The sequence below is a fragment of the Triticum urartu genome, chromosome 3 (assembly GCF_003073215.2).
Source record: "Triticum urartu cultivar G1812 chromosome 3, Tu2.1, whole genome shotgun sequence".
Lineage (NCBI taxonomy): Eukaryota > Viridiplantae > Streptophyta > Magnoliopsida > Poales > Poaceae > Triticum > Triticum urartu.
The window spans coordinates 597,622,420-597,649,911 of NC_053024.1; positions in this window are offsets into that span (position 1 = coordinate 597,622,420).

Here is a 27,492-nt window from a genome sequence, read left to right on the forward strand (position 1 = left end):
GACGATTTGGCAAAGATAGGTTCCAAGAGAGAAGCCATTCCCAGCAATGTGTTTTTGTAGCATATTCACTCGCCGACAATTCAGGAAGATCCTTTTACTGAAGAGCCTACGCAACCTAAGAGCGCCACAGATCCGACTAAAGTCGAGGTCCCAGCCGTGGTCGACCTGGTCATGGAGGTTCTGGCCATTACTCCTGACTAGACGGTGCCCTACATTGCGTACATCCTCAGGAAAGAACTCCCAGAGGATGAAGAAGAGGCTCGGCAGATCGTCCGTCGATCCAAGGCCTTTACTGTGATAAGAGGGCAGCTGTTCAGGGAAAGCGTGACTGGAGTCGATCAGGAATGCATAACACCAGAAGAAGGTCGAATGATCCTCAATGACATCCACTCGGGGACCTGTGGTCATCATGCGTCCTCTCGGGCCATCGTGGCTAAAGCATACCGAGCTGGATTCTATTGGCCACGCGCAAATGAAATGGCGAAAGATATAGTCGACAGATGTGAAGGCTGCCAGTTTTACTCTGACATGTCTCACAAGCCAGCGTCAGCCCTGAAGACCATCCCCCTCATCTGGCCCTTTGCTGTTTGGGGACTGGATATGGTTGGACCACTGAGAACTGGCAGGAGCGGCTTCACTCATGTGCTCGTTGCAGTCGACAAGTTTACCAAATGGATCGAAGCTAAACCTATCAAGAACCTTGATGCTAGCACCGCTGTTAGTTTTATCAGAGAATTGACATTCAGATATGGAATCCCACACAGCATCATCACGGACAACAGATCGAACTTCGATTCTGATGAGTTCAGAGCTTTCTACGCCTCTCAGGGCACTCGAGTCGACTATGCTTCTGTCGCTCACCCGCAGTCGAACGGACAAGCAGAAAGAGCCAATGGCCTAATTCTCAAAGGACTGAAACCCCGACTGATGGGTGATCTCAAACATGCAGCAGGCGCTTGGGTTGATGAACTTCTGTCAGTTCTGTGGGGTTTGAGGAAAACTCCCAATTGGTCGACCGGACGAACTCCTTTCTTCTTAGTCTATGGAGCCGAAGCTGTTCTGCCAAGTGATCTGCTCCATAGTGCACCCCGAGTTGAGCTCTTCTCCAAAGAGGAAGCAGAGCAAGCCCGGCAAGATTCAGTCGATCTCTTAGAAGAGGAAAGAGAGATGGCCTTGATCCGCTCGACCATCTATCAGCAAGACTTGCATCGATTCCATGCCAGAAATGTGAGGGGTCGAGCCTTTCAAGAAGGGGACCTGGTTCTTCGAGTGGATCAACAGAAACCACACAAGCTTGCCCCGACTTGGGAGGGCCCCTTCATCATCACCAAAGTTCTCCACAACGGAGCATACCATCTTTACAGCATTGAGCATCAAAAAGACGAGCCACGGGCTTGGAACGCGGAGCTGCTCCGCCCCTTTTATACTTAAGCACTCGTTTGAATAAAACGTAATAAGAAACACCTTTGTAATTTGTTTATCAAAGACAAGAGCTTATGGTCCTATCATTTGATTGTTGTGTTCTTATTTACTTCTGAAATCCCCCAGTGGGTGGGCTTACTTAGTCGCGAATCCGTTTCGCCTAAGTTCGAAAAAATCCTACCGAGTGGAGAGCAATCCTCCCACTCGGGGGCTTAGCTGCAGTCCAGTACTCGCCTAAGTTCTCTCACTAAGAGACTTAGCTGCAGTCCAGTACTCACCTAAGTTTGAAAAATCCTACCGAGTGGAGAGCAATCTTCCCACTCGGAGGCTTAGCTGCAGTCCAGCACTCGCCTAAGTTCTCTCACTAGGAGACTTAGCTGCAGTCCGGTACTCGCCTAAGTTGAAAAAATCCTACCGAGTGGAGAGCAATCCTCCCACTCGGGGGCTTAGCTGCAGTCCAGTACTCGCCCAAGTTCTCTCACTAAGAGACTTAGCTGCAGTCCAGTACTCGCCTAAGTTGAAAAAATCCTACCGAGTGGAGAGCAATCCTCCCACTCGGGGGCTTAGCTGCGGTCCAGCACTCGCCTAAGTTCTCTCACTAGGAGGCTTAGCTGCAGTCCGGTACTCGCATAAGTTTGAAAAAAATCCTACCGAGTGGAGAGCAACCCTCCCACTCGGGGGCTTAGCTGCGGTCCAGCACTCGCCTAAGTTCTCTCACTAGGAGGCTTAGCTGCAGTTCGGTACTCGCATAAGTTTGAAAAAATCCTACCGAGTGGAGAGCAACCCTCCCACTCGGAGGCTTAGCTGCAGTCCAGCACTCGCCTAAGTTCTCTCACTAGGAAACTTAGTTGTAGTCCGGTACTCGCCTAAGTTTGAAGAAAATCCTACCGAGTGGAGAGCGACCCTCCCACTCGGAGGCTTAGCTGCAGTCCAGCACTCGCCTAAGTTCTCTCACTAGGAAACTTAGCTGCAGTTCGGTACTCGCCTAAGTTTGAAGAAAATCCTACCGAGTGGAGAGCGACCCTCCCACTCGGGGGCTTAGCTGCAGTCCAGCACTCGCCTAAGTTCTCTCACTAGGAGGCTTAGCTGCAGTCCGGTACTCGCCTAAGTTTGAAGAAAATCCTACCGAGTGGAGAGCAATCCTTTCACTCGGGGGCTTAGCTGCAGGCCAGTGTTCGCCTAAGTTTGAAACATACCCCTATCCGCAAAGACGACGAGGTACAGGTCGACTGCAACCTTCTCCTTCGGAGCTGCGGCACAAGTACAACGTCCGCTCCATCCCTATCCGCAAGGATGACGAGGTGCAGGTCGACTGCAACCTTCTCCTTCGGAGCTGCGGCACAAGTACAACGTCCGCTCCATCCCTATCCACAAGGATGACGAGGTGCGGGTCGACTGCAACCTTCTCCTTTGGAGCTACGGCACAAGTACAACATCCGCTCCATCCCTATCCGCAACGATGACGAGGTGCAGGGTGACTACAACCTTCTCATTCGGAGCTACGGCACAAGTACAACGTCTGCTCTATCCCTATCCGCAAGGACGACAAAGCGTTCCGAGCGGTGAGCAAAGTCCATTCGAAGGCAAACACAAGCACATTCGGAAATAAACTAAATTCAGATAAATCCTAAAAGTTCCAAGCAAAAAATCAAAAGTACTTGGGCACCAAGCCCGAAGGAGTTCAACGGTTACAGCAATCACTCGGTATTCCGAGGCAAATTTAAAGCAGATTCAAGTTTCATAAGTGTGTTCACTCGGCCGGAGGAGGGCTGGCAGGCTCCACGAATGAGTCCAGGTCGATCCCATCAGCTATCCGAGTGGCGGCATCAATGAAAGTCTCCATGAAGGATTGGAAGTCATGCTTTTTGGTGTTAGCGACTTTGATCGCAGCCAGCTTGTCTTCACGAACTTCCTTGCAATGGACTCGCACCAAGGACAGCGCCACGTCAGCACCACACGGGGCGGAGGATTTCTTCCATTCTTGCACTTGGTCAGGGATTTCGTTCAGTTGAGTCATCAGGGATTCCAGGTCGTTCTGAAGTGTCGCCTCCGGCCTAAGCGATGAGTCGATTCGGGAGACTACCTCCTTCAGGCGCGCGAGGTATCTTATGGCGCTGGCGATACGGGACTCCAGTCGGAGCACGTTCATCGCAGTTTCATCACAGACTGGAGAAGCGATAGGGTCCAGACCTGTCTCGACCCTTCCATTTTCCTCATCGAAGTCTTGACAGAATTCTGCAGCAAAAATTAGTCAATCGACCGAGCAAGATCCGATCGCAAGCATCAACACAGTCGGATTAAAAGAAATACCTTCCAGCATGAGATAAAGCTTCTTGGAAAGAGTCCTTAGATAAGCTTCCGTGTCATTCCTCTTGCGGATCGCAGACTCCAGCTTTTCATTCAGGGCGACCTTGTCCTTCTTCAGATTGGTCACTTCGCGGTTAGCTTCATTAAGACAAGACTTCAGTTTGGTCACCTCTCCTTCGAGCGTTCCGATTGAAGCAAGCTTCTGGTCTGCAAGAGCAGTTTTATCTTGGGCTGCTTTTTGCGCGGCGGCGAGGTCCGAGTCCTTCTTCTCCAGAGCCAACTTCATTTTCTCTGCAAAAGAAGCAATTGAATCAAAGAAGAGATCAAAGAAATGTATTGAAAATCAGTCGACAGTCAGTTACCTTCCATACCAGCGGCTTCGTCTTGAGCTTTTTTCAGATTCTGCTGGGCTAATTCCAAGTCGAGGTTGAGTTGCCTCTGCTTCTCCTCAAGTTCAACAAACTTAGAAATGAGAGTGCAAGACTTCTGCAGAAGGCAAAAGACGGATCAGTCGATAAGATCAAAAAGTTGTTTACTTCCGAGTGAATAAAACCTAAAGAAGTTCGCTTAGACCCCAGCCGACTACACACAGTCGACTGTGGTCTCAGGGGCTACACCCAGCGGGTGCACTTGGCGTGCCCCCGCTGACTAAGACTCAACTCGACTGGTCCGCCCAGCCCAAAAAAACCTTCTCAGACCCCAGCCGACTGCCAGCAGTCGACTGCGGTCTCGGGGACTACACCCAGTGGGTGCACTTGGCGTGCCCCGCTGGTTCAGATCCCACTCGCCCAGACCGAGTGGACGAACGAAACTACTCGACCGGTCTGCCTGAGTCGAGTGTAAGGAGTACAAAAGAAAGGAAAGAAGAACTCAGACCCCAGTCGACTGCCAGCAGTCGACCGCGGTCTCGGGGACTACACCCAGTGGGTGCACTTAGCGTGCCCCCACCGGTTCAGATCCCACTCGCCCAGACCGAGTGGAAGAACGAAACTACCAAAAACAACAAAACACCCAGTGGGTGCTCTAATTCGACGCAAACAACAGCAGATTATGTAGAAGAAGATTTTTTCGAGTGACACTTCCTCACAGAGCAAAAACAGTCGGAAAGTCTACTCACTTGGACATTGGCCCGAAGGGCAGCACTAGCGTCGTAGGCAGCTTAGCTATTCTCATGCACCATCTTCACCCGCTCCATCATCATGTCAGCATGTCGGATCGCTTCCGCAGCCGCTTCCGACTGGTTGTCCGGGACGGGTAGCTGGTGAAAAAGTGAGCAGTCGACCCAGGTGCGGCGGCTTGGAGCTCCGTGGCGTGGAGTTGGACAGCTAAAGGAATCACAGGTGCAGTCGACGGTGCGGGATGCCCGCTCGACAAGGGTGCAGCGAAGCTCACGGAGGCCCTGCCCGCGTCTTTAGGTTGACGGAAACGAGGTGCTGTAGTTGGTTCTTGCTGAGCCATCCTGCCAGCTGCTACCTTCTTGCTCTTCCTGGGCTTAAGAGCCACATCTTCATCGTCATCTGGAAGATCAATGATGTTGGGTGGAGCTGCAAGGCAGATCATTCAACCCCAAGTGAACCACTAGAACGCAATCGACCAATGAATCAATAACAAAATCGCAAGAGTTGATACCTGGGTTGGAGGTTACCGCATCTTCCATTTCTTCGTCCCGGTACTGGAAAGAAGAAGTTCCTGACGTAGCGGCACTGCAAAGACCCGCATTCAATCGGTTACGTCCGGTTAATCGAGTCGATGAAAAGGACAAGTCAGATGGTTACCCGGAGATAGTAGGAATGGTCACTTTGATCCTGGGCAAAGCTTTTGGCAGTTTGGAGGAGGTGGCTTTTGGCGCTTTCGGCGCTGGGGGCGGCGCAACTTTGGACTGCTTTGGAGCCTTCTCAATCGGCGTTGGAGAAGACGTCCTGGGGCGCTTCGAAGACTGACCAATCGGCGCGGCCACCAAGTCCGGAGCGCTCGCCGGGTCATGAGCGTGTTTGGATCTCCTCTCCCTGCGAGGAGGCGAGTCGACTTCTTCATCATCAGTCGATTCGTCACTCTCCTCTTCTTTCTCGGCATCCGAATGCTCCTCGCCGCTCTCGCCACCGCTCCCTTCTTCCTCGGCCTCTTGGTCCTGCACTCCGTTGGGCATTGAGTACATGTCGATGAGGGCCTGAAAGGACAACAGTCAAAGGAAATTCAATCGACCATAAACAAGATATCACTCGGTGAATCAGAAAGATACTTGATAAGACAGAATTATACCTGCTCCGGCTGGTGCGAGTTATCGAATGGAATCACCCTCCTAGACCCCTGAGGGTTGTCTTTGTTGCTGGTGATCCCCATCAACCACTTCTCCAAGGTATCCTCGCTGACGTCCTCCGGGTGGATCCGAGTGGAATCCTTGAGCCCAGAGTACATCCACATTGGATGATCACGCGCCTGAAGAGGTTGGATGCGTCGACCGAGAAAGACCTGCAGCAGGTCCATCCCGGTCACCCCCTCGCGGACAAGCTGGACGACCCGCTCGACCAGCACCTTGACCTGCGCCTTCTCTTCTGGAACTACCTTCAGGGGGACGGGCTTCTCCACTCGAGCCAAGGAAAAGGGAGGAAGTCCAGTCGACTGACCCGAGGTCGGCTGATCCTTGCAGTAGAACCAAGTCGACTGCCAGCCCTGGACCGAGTCGGAAAGAATCATGGCTGGGAAAGTACTCTTGCTCCTCATCTGGATCCCCAGACCCTCGCACATCTGGATCACTTGAGTCTTCTCGTCACTCGACTTGGCCTTTTTGACCGACTGGGAGTGGCAGGTGAAGATGTGTTTGAAAAGACCCCAGTGCGGTCGATAGCCCAAGAAGTTTTCACACATCGACACAAAAGCGGCCAGATAGACTATGGTGTTCGGAGTGAAATGGTGGAGTTGAGCCCCAAAGAAGTTCAAAAAACCCCGGAAGAAAGGATGGGGAGGTAGTGAGAATCCGCGGTCTACGTGGGTGGCGAGGAGAACGCACTCACCCTCCCTTGGCTGCGGCTCAGTTTCGTTCCTCGGGAGCCGTGCCGACTTGTGGGGGATCAGTCCCCCCTCCACCAGGTCGTCGAGGTCGTCCTGGGTGATTGTCGAGCGGATCCAGTCGCCCTGGATCCAGCCCGTCGGCAGGCCGGATCTCGACGAGGATCCGCCCCGGCTGGTCCGCTTGCCCTTCGCCTTCGCTGTCGCTTTCTTTGCGCATTCCAGCGCCACCGTCATCTCCTTCCCCATGGCGACGGGTCAAGCTCGAGCAAAGGTCCGGCGACGAGGGCGGAGGCGAGCGTGGTGGAGAGATCGGGAGAAGAAGAAGAGAGAATGGGAGCGCACGGGGCAGAGGCCTGGTCCGGGGCCTTTTATAAGGTCGTCACCCGAGTGACTGACTGGTGGACCCAGGCGATCTAAACAAATCCCGCAACAGTCGCGCGCGCAGTACGTGGCGAAAAAGGTGGCGCGGGGATCGAGGAGACTTGCCTAATCCGTCCCGATAACCTTGGTTCCGTCCGTCTGGCGCACTTCCCAAAATTTGAATCCCGCGAGATCCGCGGAGAGCAGAACAACCTGTCAGACTGAAGACAAACATCCTCTACATCATCATTCGGAATCCTACCGTGAAAATTCACTCGACAAAAACCAAGAATGGACCAAGGCGACTGAGAAAGGAATCGACGTCCTCACCTCAACTCGTTGTTCCAGAACAAGATATACTCATAGCACAAAGAATGGGTCGGAAGTGTTCCCAACTCCTTCCCCACTCAAACCCTGATCCATTCGGGGGCTAATGATGAAGCTATGTACCTAGGGTAGGGTCATGGATCTGTCCAACATACCCTCCCCAAGGACATCTCTACAAAGAATCAGAAGCAGTCGAAGAGAAAACATCATCCACTCGACCATGAAGATGTGCTCACTCGACCACCTTGAAGACACTCGACCACCAGAAGATGAGAAACCCTCCACTCTGCAACGGTCATGACTTAAACCATAGCTTTATGGCATTTATAACACTTTATTGTAGACGTTACCAGTAACGCCCCCACCTTTATGAACATTGAACCCTGTGTAACGGAGGGGAGCTGGGGTCCTGGCGCACTCTATATAAGCCACCCCCCTCCTCTGGGATAAGGGTTCGCACTTTCTGTAATTCACACACATATATTCAATCGACCGCCTCAGGGCTCCGAGACGTAGGGCTGTTACTTCCTCCGAGAAGGGCCTGAACTCGTAAAACTTGTGTGTACAACTCCTCCATAGCTAGGATCTTGCCTCTACATTCTCACCCCCCTACTCTACTGTCAGTCTTAGAACCACGACAACGCCTGCATCTGCCACTCGGGATGGGTAGCCCGTGAAAAGTGCTCCGAGGCATATAGTGTTTCATTAAAATCCCCAACACATAACCATGTTGGGTGCTGGATGGAAAATAAAGTTCAAAGAAACCTCCAGCTATGGTGTCTATCAGCTGCTCGTGGGGCTCCATAGAAACCCGTGAGTCTCCATTTTTTAGAACTCTGATCACTTTTCTGCACCATTACATCAATGTGGCCAAAACTATAATTCTAAAGATCAACCTGAACTTTGGTTGACCAAAACAGACCGATGCCTCCACTCAGCCCAACACACTGTCCACTGCAAAACAGTCTAGAAAACCAAGTTGATTCTTTAGGCTTTCCACCCTCTTTGCCGCAATCTTTGTCTCCATCAAAAACAGAAGACAGGGCCCTTCTTGCTTCACTAAACTGCGAAGCTCACGAACTGCCGCTGGGTTCCCAAGCCCACAGCAGTTCCAGCTGAGGCAATTCATTGCGCTGCGCAGGGCTGCGCCGCAGCCTCTGCCGATGCCCCGAAGTTAACCGGGGTGGGTTTCTTTTTCTTTGGCATCCTCTCACCATCTACAATCTTCTCAGAGGAGTCAGTAGGGTCCTCGTCGGCATCCTTCTTGTCTCCCCCTTGGTCATGTGACTCGTTCATCAGCAAGGGTAAAACCCTCCTGTACTCCTGTTTCTTTCTCTGTGGCCCTTCCTTTCTTTTGTTCTGATTTGTATTCTTTGTCGGGGAAGTAACCTCGGTTCCTTTCTTGACTGCAGTACTTGAACCCTTTGTCTCGACTGTATAATTCTAGTTGCACGAGTGCTCTTTGGACATGTTCTCACTGGAGGCAGGTGTTTTACGATCATCGGGTACCCACAATCCTTTCCCAAAGGGGAGATCCCCATTAGCATCCCTCGTCCCAGGGGACAAACAGGGCAAGTCAGAGTGGCCCAAACATCCATATGAAAAGCATAAGTGTGGAACATTCTCATATTGAATATAATAGAGATCTGTCCTCTTCCTCCGCGCTGACTCAATCAGAATCCAAAGCCTTAGTGGTTTTTCCACATCAACTAACACTTTGGTTCTAAGATAGCCATTAGCATGATCAAACTGCACGCGAGATGCCTGCTTATCAATCTGCTTGGCTATAGCACCACACCACTTGTCATCACGCAGGTTAAAGGGCAGATTAACAACCCTCGCCCACATATGAATCTTGTCAAACCTCAATTCAGATGGTCGCATGCATTCATCAAACTCCGCCAAGACGACGGTGTTTTTACTAACATGCCACGATACCCCTTCCCAGACATGACCCTGATCTCTTTGACTAGCAAACTCAGCCACAAACATGTTTTCTCCAATAGATCTAAAGACCAAACCTTTAGTGATGTTTCCCCAAGCTGGACGGAGTGCGCTGATAATTGTTTGGATGTGTAGAATCTTCCTGTGCATCACTTTTTCGGCCAGCATCCACTTCTCTTGCACCCCTTCATCCCTATCATCAAGAACAAGTGGTGTGGCCTCCTCCTCGGTGATATCCAGTTTACCTAGAACCTCCGCTAACCTCGTCGCCCTCGACGCACGAGGCGACAAGGGCCCCTTCCGGTTGCCATGGCCCGACGATATTGCCATCTTCAAGCCAGAAATCCTGTGCGCCGAGCCAAAGATCAGCACGCGCCACCAGACTCCACCCGTGAACCCTAATCGCCCATGGTGGAGCGCTCCAGGAATTTTGAGGGGAAAAGACTCGATAGATGCGATTACGCATAGGAGAACCACTCCTTCTTCATCAGTGATCAGACCGTACGCCCGGACGTTTGAGACGGGATTAAGGCGGCCCGGCTTCACATTCACATAATCCACCCTAACGGACAAGGAGTAGTCCTCCTAACGTCAAATGATGCCCAGCAGTTGAAAGACGCGTCGGTCTTTTTTGTTGTTGCGATAAGCTATCCGATAGATCTTCCACCACCAGGTCACAGCGGTGCGGAATCTTCCCCTGCATCCGCGGCGGTGAATTGTTGGCTAACTGGCTGGTGGTGGAAGATCGATCGGTTGCGTCCGTCAATGTTCGTATCCAGGGCTGTTACTACTAGTACTACAATACAAGAGAAACACCTGTAACGAGATACTGCAGATCACCGGGCATGTCAAAATGCTCAAAAGCAGTAAACGCAAAGCGAAGCACGACACCGGACCAGCCGCACCACACAGTCATCATCATACATGAACCATATAATGAAAACAAGATGAGAAAAGGAAGCACGCTTATTAGTCGATGCGTAGCTAGTTGGGGGCTGGTTGTTGACATCATGACATGACTGTCGTTGGCCTGAAGCTGAAGGTCATATCCGTAGGAGAAGGAAAAGAAACGAGGCCGCTTCATGCATTGGCGGGGAGACGCAAATGTCGCGCGGTAGACGGGCACGCGGACGCAGAGCTTTCGGCGACGGCGATGGGAACCTAACCTGAGCAGCCGTATTTCGCTTCTCGGCTTCTCCTGACACGCGCGTTGGAGTTGGAGGGCGACCAACTAAGACAGGGCCAAAAGATCTCGACGTACTTTCCAAACTGAAAGTGTGTCGCGATGTCCACCACCTTCTGGTTCTGCGTGCTCATGGCATGGCCTCCCGTGGCTGTTTCAGATTGGCCCCTGCAACTTGCATCATCAGGATTCAGGAGTTCAGGACCAGGCAAAACCGGCTGTCCTGCTCATGTCTAATTTGTCTCTGAAGAAATTCTGGTGCATGCTGCACTTTGCGACTGTCTGACTGAACTGAACTGGCCTGAAGATGTTTTGTTTCCAAGAGGGAAAAGCTAGACAGCAGAAACAAGTGGGGCACTCACATGATGATTCTCCTAGAGAGGTATAGCAAATGAGACGTCGGTGCAGTGTCATCCACATCAAGCCGTAATAACCGACCACGCGCATGTGCTCCCGTCCAACTTTCCGTTGCATTGATCCCACTCCTGCGAGAACAAGATTTTTTCAGCAAGAAACCAAAGCGTAAACAGTCTGATGAAAATAGTTCCCCTGCACACGGATCGCATCAGGGGCCAGGGAGGGGGTGACAACTGACAACTGGCCTAGCCGCCATCATCGATCGTAGTAGAGCAACAAGATTTGTTTCTGGGAACAATGACAAAAGATTGTCGACAAGCAAAAATGGCAGGAATTAATGATTGTTTAGTACTGTCAGCAGTACTTGCCGACCTGCATGCGCGCGCATCTGCTTTGGAGTAAAACAGAAGTTGATGCGTTTTGTTTAACAAAAAAGAGTGGCATCAGAGATGCCTTCAGATCTCCATCATTTCTGGAGCTTCTGCGTGCTAGAGTGCCCCTCAATCATGTTACTAAAATAAGGATATGTTTCTTCCCGAAAAGAAAGCAAGAGATTGTACACAAGATATAGTATTTTTTGTGCCCTTCATGTGCGGAAAGTCCATTCTACAGTGTTGATAATATATTCCACTACTTTTGTTAATGCCGACGACGTGAATCGTATATAAAAGAATAAAAAGGGCAATGCTTTTTCACTTGCAAATATCGATTGTAACGGCGAAGATCAGGTTTGGTTGTCAGATATGTTGGGAATGAATAGTAATATCTGTCTCTCATTCTCGGAACGGAGGCAAAAGTTTTGCCTCACCTCATTAACAAAGTTTTTAGGCGAGGTTTATTACTCCCCAACAAATGGCAAAACAAGAGTGATGCCTTCTGCGATTGCGTCATGCGGATCCAAGGCACGGCGGCGACGATTGGCGGTGCGGGTGGAGATCGGTTGGGCTTGGCGTGACGGTCGGCTGGACGTGGCTAGAAGATGAAGGTGGGGCTGGGCATGGCCGGTGCCGGTGGCGGCGGTGGTGACGTTTAGCCCAGATCTGGTCTTGGCGGTGGCACTGGCGACAACGACGGCTGGCCCGGATTCGATCATGGTGGTGGCGGCGTCCCCTCCGCCGAGGATGACAGGCCAAGTGGTGGGTCCTTGTGGCGGCACCGGTGGCGGCGGATCTTGGGATCCCGTGTCCGGGCTCGTTGCAGGACGCGCGTGGCGGTCGAAGCTTCCTCCGGCATCGACGGCGCTTGATGCGGAATCGCGGCGGCGGTTGTCGTTGTATGGGTAACGATAGCTGCTGGCGTGGCAGTGGGTGCTCCCTATAGCGCCCGGAATCGGGGCGACGGCCCCTCGGGGTCGTGTGGGTCTCGAGATGGTGACGGGCTTCTGAGGCTGGTGGCGGTATGGGACATCCCTTCCATCAACAGACCGGGTTTGATCCGGCTCGGCAGGTAACACATGTGCCTCTTTCGGAGTTGTTGGGCGGTGCCTGTCATTGGCAGGTGAAGTCACCGGTGGATGTGCTACCGGCGGATGCTACGCACGGCGTCTTATATGGAGATGTCAAGTCATGCATGTTGTCGGCAGGTGATGCACAGTGGCTCTGGCAAAGGTGTCAAGTTTAGCCTGTTTTTGTTGGATTGAAGGTGGTGCATCAGTAGCGCGAGGCATGCAGTATGGGACGTCTTTGTCTTCCGTTGTCTCCTCCAGAGGTATCCAGCTATCAAGGCGTCGCTAGCCGGATAAGTGCGGATGGTACAGACGGCTTCAACGACGAGCTTTTGCACTCTGATGGAAAACACAAGATCTCTGATCGGGCTATGTCGCCGCGCGCCTGCGTTGTGTCCTTGCTGAAGGTGATGGATTAAAGCTTTGCTTTGGGGATGAGAATCCGAAGTTCAACCTTGTGATGGACTCGCCATCATTAGCGCACGTGCGACGATTCTTTTTTGAAGGCGTAGCCTAGGAGTTGTATATTTTTCGTTTATATTGTGTCTTGTATCATGAGGTTAATGGCTATTTGGGGAAGTTACTGTCGCGAGGTATACGGCCTCAGGGTTTGTTTTTTGTTTTTTTTTTCAGATCAATGATGTTCAGCTGTTGGATTTTATACTATTAATAATATATGAATGCATGCATCATCCTGATGCAGAGCCTGGGGATATCCTTCTTTTTTAAAAGAAAAAGCTTACTCCCACGGCATTGTAGAGTTCAGGTGCTTCGCCCCGAGATGATCCAATTCTTAGCTTCATTTTTTTATGATCGACACCATGGCGGAGTTATTGCGAGAAAATCTTCCTCTCCTTTTATTTTACTTTTGCATCTTACTGGTTCACGTTTGTTAGAGCTCACTGAAATTTTCTTGAGTCACGGTTGGTTTTTCCTAACAGGACGGTGGTGGCAGCCGTTGTAATCAGTAAGAGAGAAGGAAGAAAGAGGCAAGCCATTGGATGTAACGTCCAATCAAAATCGACTATGGCTTCAGAAGAAAAATGAATTGAGACGACTGAACTATAGACAATCCATTACTAGTTTGCAATAAAACCATAGTATGCACACTTGTTTCATTTACTAAATCGTCAGTGTTTGACACCCAAAATCATCTGAAATAGTACTAAGAAGCGATTGGCAGTTTGGTACCCCCACCGCGAACCGAGCAGAGCTTTTCTTCAGAGGCAAAAACTGGCGAGACGATAGACGGCCAGAGAGAAAAGGAGGGGTCGCTGGGGGTCTCATTGTCTCATGAAATCATCAGATTCAACCGGCGTGGTTATAAACTAGGCAATTATTGCCTGCTTTGGCGTTGGCAGCACCTGAACGGTGGTGTGGCCACGGCATTGGCGGGCACGCACGCTGCAGCGGCAACTGCAACTGCATCTCCTTCTCCCCCGGCCAAGCACTGCGCGGAAGATTCTCCCCAATAATTGCCCATATAAAACCCACCATCATCTCAAGGCCACAGAAAAAGAAGCGGAAAGACGGAGCATGATCGCAAACCGCAACGACAATGGCCATTCGTTCGTTCCCCTGTTCGGAGCTGCGTGCATTTCGGTGTCGGCTTCCTTGGCAAAAACGTGTCCAACTTGAACTGTTCTCTTCTCTTCTCAAGTGTCCGTGGATGCTGCGCCAGGGGATTTGCTGTTGAGATTTTTGATAGGTATATTCCACAAGGAAAAGAGAGGAGGGCCATGACATAAGCAATTGCGATCTGCGATGGCGATGGATCGCCCCGGCATCTGATTCCACGCAGCCATGTAGCTTTGCATCTGAAAACAACACTTATCTTCTATATATATTTTTATTTGGAAAGGAACAATATCCTGTGAAATTTGAACCGACTTATATATAGCCGGAACTCTACTATTATCTGCCATGTTTACAAGAGAAGATATAACCATTCTGGGACAGCGTCAAACGCTGGCAGGCAGCGAGAAAGCAGAGACGCCGTCTCTGCACGTTAACGCACGAATCTAATCCAAGGGGTAAAAAAGACACTGAAAACCTATCAGCCAACCATCAGCAGACGTCTAGTCTAGTCTAGACGAGATGTGGTCAGCAATGAGGGAAGGCGAGAAAACAAAGCGCAGATCACACAAGCCCCACTGCCCAGCATACCCTCTCAATAGCTCGTTCGCACCCGGGGTAGCTATCATCTGAACTGAACCTGAAGCTTCTTCCATCGAGATGCACATGCAGCACCACTAGCCAATAATGCACCCTTTGTTTATAGATAGATAGAGGAACGCGGCGACGGTTCAGAGAAACCCTAGCGCACCGCACTCGTTCTAGCTTAGCTAGCTCCGGTCAGGTCACCCTCCGCATTCGGCTCATTATTTCTTGGGAGTGCCGGGCTCTGTTCGGGGGCATGTCGGAGAGCGATCCGCACCGCACTGCACCGCCGCGCTTTTCGCTTTCGCCGGCCGTGGGCGTCGGGCGCTTTTAGGGCAAATCATTCCGGGCTGAAAACTACGCGCAATTGCAGCTCCATTATTTCGACTCGGAGTGGACGACGATGTGTCGCCGCCGGCGCGCACCGTCCATCCAACATGCACGCCGCGATCGACCGCTGCAGCAGCGGCTGCTCCGTCCGTCCACAGGTGGACGACACGTCAGAGAGCTAGCTATAGCTATGGCTAGCTAGCTGACGCCCCGCTTCCACTTGCCGCTGCCGATATACTACTATCCGAGGAGAGGAGAGCAACGTGACACTGTCCCCTCCACTTGCCCGAGAGGAAGAGAATCTCGAGACGTGCCAGGCCGCAAGACGCAAAACATGGAGTTTTAGATTGGCCGTCCTCTCTCCTTTGCACCTGCCACCGTATTCGAGGCAGTAGATTACTGTTTCTGCCCTAATCAACGCTTGTTTCCTGGCGATCGCCAGCACGAAGACGCAAAAACAAAAACTTGTTGACCAGAAGCATGCCCTCGGTTAGCTAGCTAGCTAGCGTCTAGATTCCAAGACTGCGATGCTTATGGCACGGCACGACGGCGGGTTGATGTAATAGCCGCGCTCAATTATGGGGCTAAAAAACTGTTAACTATGTGCGGTGGCCGGTGAGCTCAGGGTAGTCCTTTTTCCCGCTCGTGATCGGATGGCTGGGAGCGGAACCGGGACCAGCGATCGTGTCTATCATGTTTGCTCAAAAGTGTGGTTATATGGTCTTGTCTGGGCATGATAATTGAGGCCGATGGGGCGATGGTTTACTATCGCGGGCAAGATAGTCAAGCCCTATCGTGGCACGCGAGTGCAATAATTCACTCAACTAGCTAGGTGGAGTGGTTTTCACTTTGGGGGTGTAGTGCCCAGGGGAATATGCATGCATGCCCGGGAGTGGCTTCTATTGTCATGCGGTGCGTCGGAGGGTGCACGATTTTTCAGGCTCAAGTTTTTTTTTTCCTTTAGTGTGGACTATGGACTTGGTAAAGGAAGACATGTATTTTGGAAAAACAGTGATTGTGGAGCTGAAAACCCTTTTTGGCAGCTAAACCCTAGCCGGCTAGCCCGCGTCGGTCTCCCTTCGTGCCTCGCCTCCTCAACGCCACCGAAGCTCACGGGGTCGTTGAAGGTGGCGGTGGGGGATCTCGCCACTCTGTCATTCACACGGAGGGCTTTGGCCGCCGAGGCAACAACCCCTCTTTTGCACCCGCACCCCGCGAGATCTGGCTCGTGGTGGCGTAGCAGCGCGAGATCCCATGCTTGGGTGTTGGTCGAGGGAATCTAAGTCAGGGAAAACCCCTAGCGAGGCGTCGCTTCCCTCCCTGGGGTACATGACACCCCTCCCTCCTATCACCTTCCGAGTGAAAACCTTTAATTGCCCAGATCGGATGTCTGTCGCGCCATCAGGTGTCACAATCTTCTTGAAGGTGCCGTCCTGAGAGCGTGGGTGCAATTGTGGGCATCCGATTTGTGGGGTATGAATGGTGGACTGTGGACGACGGGTGGTTCGAGTCACGACTTCATCATCGACAACAAATAGGTCATTGTATTTTTTTTCCTAAGTGCCCTTGTTTGTGTTGTGGGTCTTTCCTTATTGGTGGTGTCCGCTGCTCATGAGCTTGGGCGGCTAGAGATAGGGGTTCTAACAGTCGTTAGCAATAGAGCAGCGCCAAGGGATGAAAAACAACATGCTTATTTCGACAAATTCCGTCCTGCTTCATCTGCTTTCTTCCATCCTCACATATGTGTCCCCTTTGTCTGCTTGATCGGTCTATCCATCAGCTTCTTCTCTTCGAGTTGATAGTTTCATGGCCCCGAAGTTGGTCTTCTCAAGGTGAGCTAGGTTCGGCAAGGTAGTTGTGCTGAGAAGCTCCCCTTAGGGTCCCGATATCCGTTTACATCCAAGCTCTTTGATGAGCATCCTCATCAGTCGACGGTGTGACACCCTCCGATCCAAGGCGAAGGGACAGGGGGCTCCTTTCGGTGATGGAACTGGATAGCATTGCTTTGCGTGACACCGATGACATTGGCATGCTCTCCTTTGAGAGCCACTAGTAGAAAACAGGGCTTTGGTCACAGCTCAATATACACATTAGTCCCGGTTGCATTACGAACCAGGACTAATGTGAGCATTAGTCCCGGTTCGAGCGGCTAAAGGCATTAGTCCTGGTTCAAATGGGACCTTTAGTCCCGGTTCAAGTGGGACCTTTAGTCTCGGTTTGAGACACGAACCGGGACTAAAGCCCTTTAGTCCCGGTTTGAGACTAAATGGTGTGATGCCCTTTAGTCCCGGTTCGTGTCTCAAACCGGGACTAAAGGGCCCATTTCTCAAACTCTACCCCCCCCCCATGTGTCGCCATTTCAGTTTTGAAAAAACAAAAGAAAATGATAAAAACTCGAAAAAATAAAATCCTTCGAGATGTAGTTATATTACTACATCTACTAGTTAGAAAATTTTTAAAACTTAAATTTGGACATGTTTTGCAAAAAAGTGTTATGAAAAAGTAAAACGCCTATAACTTTTGCATACGATGTCGGGAAAAAACGTATAATATATCAAAATGTTCAGCACAAAAATCGGCATCCGATTTTGACCGCCTATGACCTGTTTGCAATTTTTTAGAATCCTCAAATTCTAAAAGGAAAAAAAGTTATGCTCAAATTTTAGTTTTTTTTGAATTTTAGTTAAATCTGGTCAAACTATGGTCAAACTACCTATTCAAGAAGTATTAGTGTTACTAAATAATTATTCAAGAATATTAGTGTTACTAAATAATTATTCAAGAATATTATTGTTACTAAATAATTATTTTAGTTTTTTTTAATTTTGGTCAAACTATGGTCAAACTACTTATTCAAGAAATATTAGTGTTACTAAATAATTATTGTTTTTTTAGAATAATAGTTTCAAACTCAAACAGTGAAATGTGTGACTTAATGCTCAAGCTAAACTCCTGAGGGTTAACAGGATTGACATCTTATTGTCAGGAAAACAACAAATGCAGACTTGGAAACAAGGGAGAATAGAACCCGAATGTTAAGCGTGCTCGGGCTGGAGTAGTGAGACGATGGGTGACCGGCCGGGAAGTTAGATGATTTGCAATGATGATGGGTGATTAGAGATTAAAGGTTAAATTGAGCAGTGATGAGGGGGGGTGATTAGAGATTAAATTGTAAAATAATTTAGAAATTTGAAAATCAGGGAAAATTTTAAAACAAATCAAAGAGAAAAAATTTCATAAAATTATTTTTAGTCCCGGTTGGTGTTACCATCAGGACTAAAGATGGAGCTCTAGCCAGCGGCCACATGAAGGGCCTTTAGTACCGGTTCGTATAAGAATCGGGACTAAAGGGAAAGGGGGCCTTTAGAAGGCCCTCTTGGACCAGGACAAATGGCTTATTTTCTACTAGTGAGCTAGTCTCCATCTTGAGATGGCCTCTTCCTTTGCTCCGGTCTTGGTAACGAATGAGGTCTCGGATGACTCTAATTTTTCACCATCATTCACTTGATGCCTATTTGTTGTAATTTTGTTGTTGTTCGTTCAACATGTTGTATCCGTTTGTGTCCTGTGTGGTGTTATGTTGTACTTTTCAGTGTTAAGAGTTTCATTAACTTGAAGCCAGACGAAAAGCATTATTTGTAGAAAATAACTTTTTTAAAAGGAGGATTGCTCCGGCCTCTGCATCTGAGCAATGCATGCAACCATTTTATTAATTATTTATAAAGACTTTACAAAATAGTATATCCGTTTTTCCAAAGCCATCATTTTAGCAACAACTGTCGCTACTCCTAACCACTTGATGAACGGGTGCCGATAGTCCGAGCCTAATACCAAACAGACATCGTAGCAAAGCCTAATATCTAAAGCCGGAGTCCCCAACCGAGCCACATGCTGGGTTTGGGGTACAAGCCGGTCCGACGCACTCTCATGTGTCGTCGCCGCCATCTTCCACCAATCCATCTTCACAGTAAAAACTAACACACAGACCTTGCTAGGCCTCTGTGCCATCGACGCCACCATGACGCCAGACAACGTCCTCCTCCTGCACGAGTCCATCTCCGCGCATCGGACGCCGAGTCTCCACTGCACCAAGCCGCCGAGATCCGCCACCATGAATGAGTAAGATGAAGCACCGCTCCACCAAAGAAGCCGTCCACTAGTCCTTGGAGCCCGTGTACACCTTCAAGAATGATGCCCCCAAGGGGGAAACGGCACCAGAGTGCCGCTGTCATCCGATCTACCGATTTAGGGTTTCCCCGGGAGGTAGCGGATAGAGGTCTTGAGTTTCTCCACGGCGACCCCCTCAAGAAGGTAACAATACAAAAGAGTGTCGCCATCGCCGGTCTTGGCAACAAGCTGAGAACAAGGTTTTCACCCAGATCCGCTCAACGAACATCCGTCTTGCATCGTGCGCACGGACCACCACCGATCTTCACCATCGTGGAGCGAGCAAGCCACTCTGGCTAGATTAGATCTGACCGGAGAGCGAACCACGCCCGCAGCTGGCTAGCCCACCAAAGCCCTTCACGCCGCCCCTGATCCGAGGTGTCGTAGCGCCGCGGCCAGATGCAGCAGCTCCACCGCTAGTCATCAGTCGTCGTCTGGGACACACTTCCGCTCGCCCGAATGCCCCGTGCCACCCTCGCGCGTGAGAAGGAGAGGCTCCTCCGCCACCGCTGTCAGACGCCCATGCTTAGCCCGGCGTCTTCCTCCAGCGGCGGCGGAGGGGGGGATGGGATGGGGAGTGACCGGCGGCTAAGGTTGGGGGCCCTCGGCAGCCCACGCGGGGGGGCGGCGGAGGGAAGAGATTCGGAAGGACCTTTTCATTACGTTGACATTTTCACCAATGTGACTTTGCTCAGGGAAAAAAACACCTCCAGCTGCATAATTGCATAACATATGCGTACATATCGTTGGCATGTTTCTGATGGAAGTGTGGAACACATCGCCGTCAAGCCCGTCATCGAGAATTTGTGCCAAGCCCCGGTTGATCCGTCAAAAAAAAGGAATTTTGAGACAGAAGAACTGTCCCCGGCTTTGAATAAAGCAAATCATTCCGTTAATTTAATCCTAGTACCATGACAAGTTAATCATGGTATTAGGCTGGTCATAGTGGGGAGTAATTTAGACTAGTGTTATATGCATGATACTACTCTAAGTTACCATCTTCATAGTGCAAAGTAACATATTAATAGTGTCATAGATGGTTTCATTTATTAGCTCATAGACTCATTTTGCCTCGGGAAGTGCTATGTTACAGTAACATATTATATTACCACAAGCACCTTTTTCTTCATTAAATACTTGCCACATAAACAAAACTGTCTTGGGATGTGTTAAGTTACTTAAATTACCCTCACTATGACTAGCCTTAGGAGAAGACCCACCCACCACCAATCTCTACCCTACCAACCACCATGATAAGAGAGGGCCGGGGAGATGCGATAGGTTGCTTTCGTTTTTTCCCTTTGATAAATAAACGAGGAGACAACCTTGGGCAAGGAGATAAGACCACCATGCGAGTCAAGGATGAAGGCTTCTCATCTCTTGGTGTAAGCAATATATACAATTTTCAATCTTTTGGTGCTGGCCCTAGCGAGATCCCAACAGCCGGGCAATGACTTTTCCGTGTTGCGTAGCTGTGTGAGCATGGCTGGTAGTGGCCGGTGCTACTCTATTAGCATTAGACAGCTAATCTCTTGCCACAAGGACCACGGAAATGGAGCCACGAACATGAAACCGTGAGCTTATCAGTACCATCTTAGACTTGTTTACTGGTGTGAAGTCGTGTCTACATTTCCTTCCAAAATTTCAGTATACGAAGTAAGGCTTGAAGTTGTTTGACAAAATGTTTCCAGCCTTTTTTATTCAAAAACAGACTTTTTTTAGTAGAACGGAGTTTAATTTTAGATGAGAATTAACCAAGTCTCATGTAACTCCTACACCATTTGATCTCACGAAGATGCGTGTGAATTTTTTGTTTGATTTATCATGTGGTATGGGTGTTAGACGAGGCATTGTTTGTTCTCATCTAAGATTAGAATGAGCAAATCCGTTTAACTTTTTGGAGGAAACTGAAGCTAAGCATGCAGAGGAAGTCTGTCCAGTCAGCTGAAATATCCAGCAGAAACCAACAGAATACATACCCCCAAAACCAGTCGAAAATGATATATTTGGCCTAACCAAATTGGCAACTAGCGGAAGTGGATCCGTGGAGGCAGAGCAATGCGTGACTAGCTAAGGGCATCTCGTCTAAAAGCGCCGTCTGGGAATGAGCCGGCATAAAAAATGGTCTTGAGGGCGAGTCGGTTCCCAGTCGTCGGCCCTCAGGGCCGCCCCCAGGCGCGTATTAAAATAAAAAAAGAAGGACCGTTCGACGAAGTTATGATAAAAACTAGTTAAATTTCGGTCAAACATGGCAAATTTCGATGAAATTCGCGCATTTTCATTACATTAATCTAATCTAAAAAAGAAAGGGGCTGAAGTCGTCGCCGCCATCGTCGTCGGCGGCCTTCTCCTCCTTGACGCGGGCGCCTCTGCTGGACCCCTGCCCGGCATCGCCATGGCGGACTGGCGGCGACGCGTCGTCGTCGTCGTCGCTGTCGCATAAGACGACGACCCCGTCTTCATCGCGGCCGCGTCGGCGGTCCCTCGAAGCGGCGCAGGGCGGCGCGCTGGCGCTCCTTCTCCTTCTCCTGGCGCGCCTTCTCCATCGCAATGGAGTCCTGGCGCGTCCATTTTAGGGTCGCGTCGTCGTCGTCGAACTCCGCCTTCACACGCGCCAGCCCCGGCTCCGTCTTCACCGGCGCCAGCCCCGGCTCCATCTTTGGCTTGACGAAGCGCGGAGGAGCCGACGAGGAGGAGGCGCGCCGGCCGCCCTCGTTGATGACGATGCCGACACTGCGAGTGCACCGACCGATTGGCGTCTCCGCCGCGGGCTCGGCCTTTACGCCGAGAAGCGCCGGAGAACCGGAGGAGTGGGAAGATGAGCGAGAGGAGAAAGACGAGGAGGAGGCAAACCTCCTTGGCGCCCATGCGCGTCGGTGTTGCGACGGGGCGGCCCCCGTCGCAGGATAGGTCAACGACGGGTTGTTGCCGCCGTCGAGGTACGCCAGCACGCCATCCAGCGTGCGGCCGGGGACGCCCCACCACAGGTGGCGCCCCTCGCTGTTCTTCACGCCGCCGACCACCGGCGCGCCGTTGGTGGAGGCCAGGCACTGCTGCTGGCGGCGCTGGAAGTACGCCGCCCAAGCCGCGTGATTGCCGGCGGCGTACTGGGGGAGGGAGCGCTCCTCGTCGGTCAGGGAGGCGCGCGCGACCTCGACCTCCTCAGCGAAATACCTGGGTTTCGCCACGGCGTCGGGTAACGAGGGAACGGGCACTCCCCCGTCGCTGAGCCGCCACCCCGTCGGCCCGGCGCGCATGTCCGGCGGCGCCGGGATGTTCGCCTGAAACAGGAGTCAGGACTCCTGTTCGCGGAGCGAATGGTGGCCGAAGCCATTCGCCGCCGCCTCGTCTCCGGGGAAGCGCTCTGCCATGGCGACGGGCTCGGCGGTGATAGAGAGGGAGAGAGGGGGGGCTGTCGGTGGCGCTCGGGAGAGAAAGACGAAGACGGAGAGAGAGGGCCTGGGCAGCGGCGAGGGGCGAGTCTGGTGTGGGCACAGGCGACTGAGAGACCGCCGGCTTTTATAGCCGCTCCGCGCCCGTGTGTACGCGTGCGAGGGAGGGGAGGCGTCGGCGCGCCGTCCCGTGACGCGCCGCCCGTGAGGAATCAATGGCAAGGCTGACCGGCGGTAGCCTTGCCATTGATTCCCCGCGGGAACTGAAGCAGTTGGGGGAAGACGAGCCGCCGTGTCCCTGACGCGACTGGCCCGCGGCTTTTTCGCGCCAAAACAGTTCGTTCGGGCGCCCCCGGGCGGCCCCCAGCACGCCGAGTTCGGTCTGAGTCTGCCGGCGCTGTTTTCGGCCCAGGCCGGCGAAAATCGGGCTTCTGAGGACGCGACTGGACCGTTTTTTCGACGCCGGTGTAAAAAAACGTTTGGGATGCCTTTCTGGGGGCGCGGCTGGAGATCCCCTAACTGACCTCTGCCACGAGAAGGATCACATATTCACATGGGATCTGATCTAGGAGAGATATCTGAACGCCATACGGTGACATGACGTGAACTTTGGTGGTTCATGGGGGGCTAAGCAACCTGCTAGACCAAATATGCAGCTTTGGTCACGGCACGCTAGAAAGCGATGGCTTTTGCAAGCGGGATCACACGCTTTGCTGAAAAGTAATGGGAAGGGGACAAGTATCGCGGACTTGACCCACAAAATAGAACCTGCATAATTGTGGCCGATTGATCATGTTATTTCAGAAAAAGCACCTAGGAGGAGATACAAAGCTCTCTTATCCCGGTCCCACCAAGATACAGTATTTCCTTATTGTACTAAATCAACGATAATTAATATGGATCGAAGGGACTATTATGTTTTAAACACATATACGGTATGTCACGTAAAAAGGTAAAAAAAACCTATGTTGGAACCTCAATAAAGGTAGGTGAGATTAAATTTGGGTCTGATTATCAAAAATTTCGGCACAACAAATTTAGAACGGCCCACAGCCGCAAAATTTTGATAATTGCAAAAAATATAAATTATTGCATATTATACATGGTAGGGTTGTGTAAACTTAGGCTACAATCGTGAATGGACCACGGTTGCACTCTCCGTGGATTGGTCATTTTCGGCACAAGATGGCATTGCTTAGGCATACATGATTCTTCGTCGTCATGTTGACAAGCGTATGAATTTATATTTAATTGCAATGACGCTTTGGAAGCAGAAATGCATGCCTTGATGCAAGGAATGACTCTGCCTTCGCAACATTCGAAAGGTCATATCATTGTGCAATCTGATCTTCTGAAGCATTGTCATGCCTCTTTGACAACAGGTGAAGTAGATCAATGTATGGGCACCTAGTTGCTTAGATCAAGTCACTTATGCAAGGCTGGGAGCATATTCCTCAAAAGATTAGGCGAGAACATAATAGGGTAGCAGATCGACTGGCTTTATACAATCGTACGAAATGTGCACTATTGTGTGGCTCGGCCAGCGACCCCCCATGTATCGTGGAATTACTGCCTCTTAATTGTAACCCTATCATGACGCTACATGAAGGCCACGACAGGTGTCATAGATCATCTGCAGTCGTCGATGTAGATAAGATCCTTCCTAGTCGTCAGGATCTGCAGATCCTCTCTCTCTCTCTCCTTTGTTTCAACCACCATAGCAGTCACCTAAGTCATGAACAAGGAGAAGGTCATCTGTTGTGTTAGGTAACTAACTAGCTTATTGAAGGATACACCGACGTTGCCTCCATGGTCTGCCAGCCAGCCCCCCTGTGCGTCCACCATTGGTCATCGAGCAAGGCTCGAAAGCGTCAGCGGCATGCTCTCAACCGGCATCTCATCAGACGTCCATAAGGTAACTCTATTCTTAAACCTACCATGGAAACGACTATCCCAAGCTCCACATCCATCTCAGCTATGACCGGCGATGCCTTCAGAGCAGATCGAGGACCGGGCTCTTCAGGGCGACTCTTAATGTTCGCTCTCTCGTGAAGGCTCTCCCTCAAACTCGTTAGTTTCACTAATAAGACTAATTTGTGGTTCCTCACTATGCTCCATAAACTCCCTTTTTTCAATTTAGACTAAATTTTGATCAAATATCATATTATGCTAAACTAAATGCAATCTATTCAATCTAATGTTTCTTTACGATACCTTCATCGTATTGCCACGTGTAGTTTTTCATGTTTTGTTAACTAGAACACTCATGTATTTCATTTTTGTACTGCTCATATTTCTAAACCGTGAACCAAGAGTAGATTAAAAGGGCTTGAATATATGTTAGCTGCCTAGAAAACAATTTCACGTAAGTCGGTTTGCTACTGGTCTCTTTCTCCTCTCCAAGGCTTCTTTATCGCGCGCCCGCCGCCTCCGACTGAATCATTCGCTGCCGCCATCCACGGTCCTGACCATCCCACTAAAGCCCTCTTCTTCTCTGACACTAGCGACCTGTTGGGGAACTCAGTATTTCAAAAAAATTCCTACGATCACGCAAGATCTATCTAGGAGATGCATAACAATGAGATGGGAGAGTGTGTCTACGTACCCTCATAGACCGAAAGCGGAAGCGTTTAGTAACGCGATTGATGTAGTCGAACGTCTTCGCGATCCAACCGATGAAGTACCGAACGCACGGCACCTCCGCGATATACACACGTTCAACTCGGTGACGTCCCTCATACTCTTGATCCAGCTGAGGCCGAGGGTGAGTTCCGTCAGCACGGCAACGGCACGAGAAATCCTTCTTGCTACCTCTTGAGCATGCGTTGGTTTTCCTTTGAAGAGAAAAGGGTGATGCAGCAAAGTAGCATAAGTATTTCTCTCAGTTTTTGAGAACCAAGGTATCAATCCAGTAGGATATTACACGCAAGTCGCCTAGTACCTGCACAAACAATGAAGAACCTTGCAACAAACGTGATAAAGGGGTTGTCAATCCCTTCACGGCCACTTGCAAAAGTGAGATCTGATAAAGGTAATAAGATAAATATTTTTGGTATTTTTTTGTATAGATTGAAAAATAAAGATTGCAAAATAAATAGTAAACTAGAATTGTAGATTGGAAACTTATATGATGTAAAGTAGACCCGGGGGCCATAGGTTTCACTAGTGGCTTCTCTCAAGATAGCAAATATTACGATGGGTGAACAAATTACTGTCAAGTAATTGATAGAAAAGCGCATAGTTATGAGAATATCTAGGCATGATCATAAACATAGGTATCAAGTCCGTGACAAGTAGACCGAAACGATTCTGCATCTACTACTATTAATCCACACATCGACCGCTATCCAGCATGCATCTAGAGTATTAAGTTCATAGGAACAGAGTAACGCATTAGTCAAGATGACATGATGTAGAGGGATAAACTCAAGAAATATGATATAAACCCCATCTTTTTACCCTCGATGTCAACAATACAATACGTGCCTTGCTGCCCCTACTGTCACCGAGAAAGGACACCGCAAGATTGAACCCAATGCTAAGCACTTCTCCCATTGCAAGAAAGATCAATCTAGTAGGCCAAACCAAACTGATAATTCGAAGAGACTTGCAAAGATATTAAATCATGCATTTAAGAATTCAGAGAAGAAAAATATATTGTTCATAGATAATCTTGATCATAAATCCACAATTCATAGGATCTCGACAAACACACCGCAAAAAGAATTACATCGAATAGATCTCCAAGAAGATCGAGAAGAACTTTGTATTGATATCCAAAGAGAGAGAGAAGAAGCCATCTAGTTGTTGGGGAACGCAGTATTTCAAAAAAATTACCTACGATCACGCAAGATCTATCTAGGAGATGCATAGCAACGAGAGGGAAGAGTGTGTCTACGTATCCTCGTAGACCAAAAGCGGAAGCGTTTAGTAACGCGGTTGATGTAGTCGAACGTCTTCTCGATCCAACCGATCCAAGTACCAAACGTATGGCACCTCCGCTTTCAGCACACGTTCAGCTCGATGACGTCCCTTAGGCTCTTGATCCAGTTGAGGCCGAAGGAGAGTTCCATCACCATGACAGCGTGGCGACGGTGATGATGAAGTTACCGGCGCAGGGCTTCGCCTAAGTACTAAGACAATATGACTGAGGTGTGTAACTGTGGAGGGGGGCACCGCACACGGCTAAGACAAATCTTGGAGTGCGTGCCTTTGGGGTGCCCCCCCCCCCCCCCCCCCCCCCGTATATAAAGGAGGGGGAAGAGGAGGCCGGCCTAGGAGGGGCGCGCCTATAGGGGGAGTCCAACTAGGATTCCCAATCCTAGTTGGAGCCCCCTTCCTTTTCCAAGAGGGAAAAGAGGGAAGGAGTAGGAGAGGGAGAAGGAAAGAGAGGGGGCGCCGCCCCCTCCCTAGTCCAATTCGGACTTGCCATAGGGGTGCGCGCGGCCACCCCTTGAGGCCCTTATCTCCTTTCATGTATGGCCCATTAAGGCCCATTACTTCCCCCGGCGAATTCCCGTAACTCTCTGGTACTCCGAAAAATACCCGAATCACTCGGAACCTTTCTGATGTCCGAATATAGCCTTCCAATATATCGATCTTTACATCTTGACCATTTCGAGACTCCTCATCATGTCCGTGATCTCATCCGGGACTCCGAACAACCTTCCGTACATCAAATAACATAACTCATAATACAAATCGTCATTGAACGTTAAGCGTGCGGACTCTACGGGTTCGAGAACTATGTAGACATGACCAAGACACATCTCCGGTCAATAACTAATAGCGGAACCTGGATGCTCATATTGGCTCCTACATATTCTACGAAGATCTTTATCGGTCAAACCGCATAACAACATACGTTGTTCCCTTTGTCATCGGTATGTTACTTGCCAGAGATTCAATCGTCGGTGTCACCATACCTAGTTCAATCTCGTTACCGGCAAGTCTCTTTACTCGTTCCGTAATGCATCATCCCGCGACGTGCATTACCGAGAGGGCCCAAAGATACCTCTCCGACAATCAGAGTGGCAAATCCTAATCTCAATCCATGCCAACTCAACAAATACCATCGGAGACATCTGTAG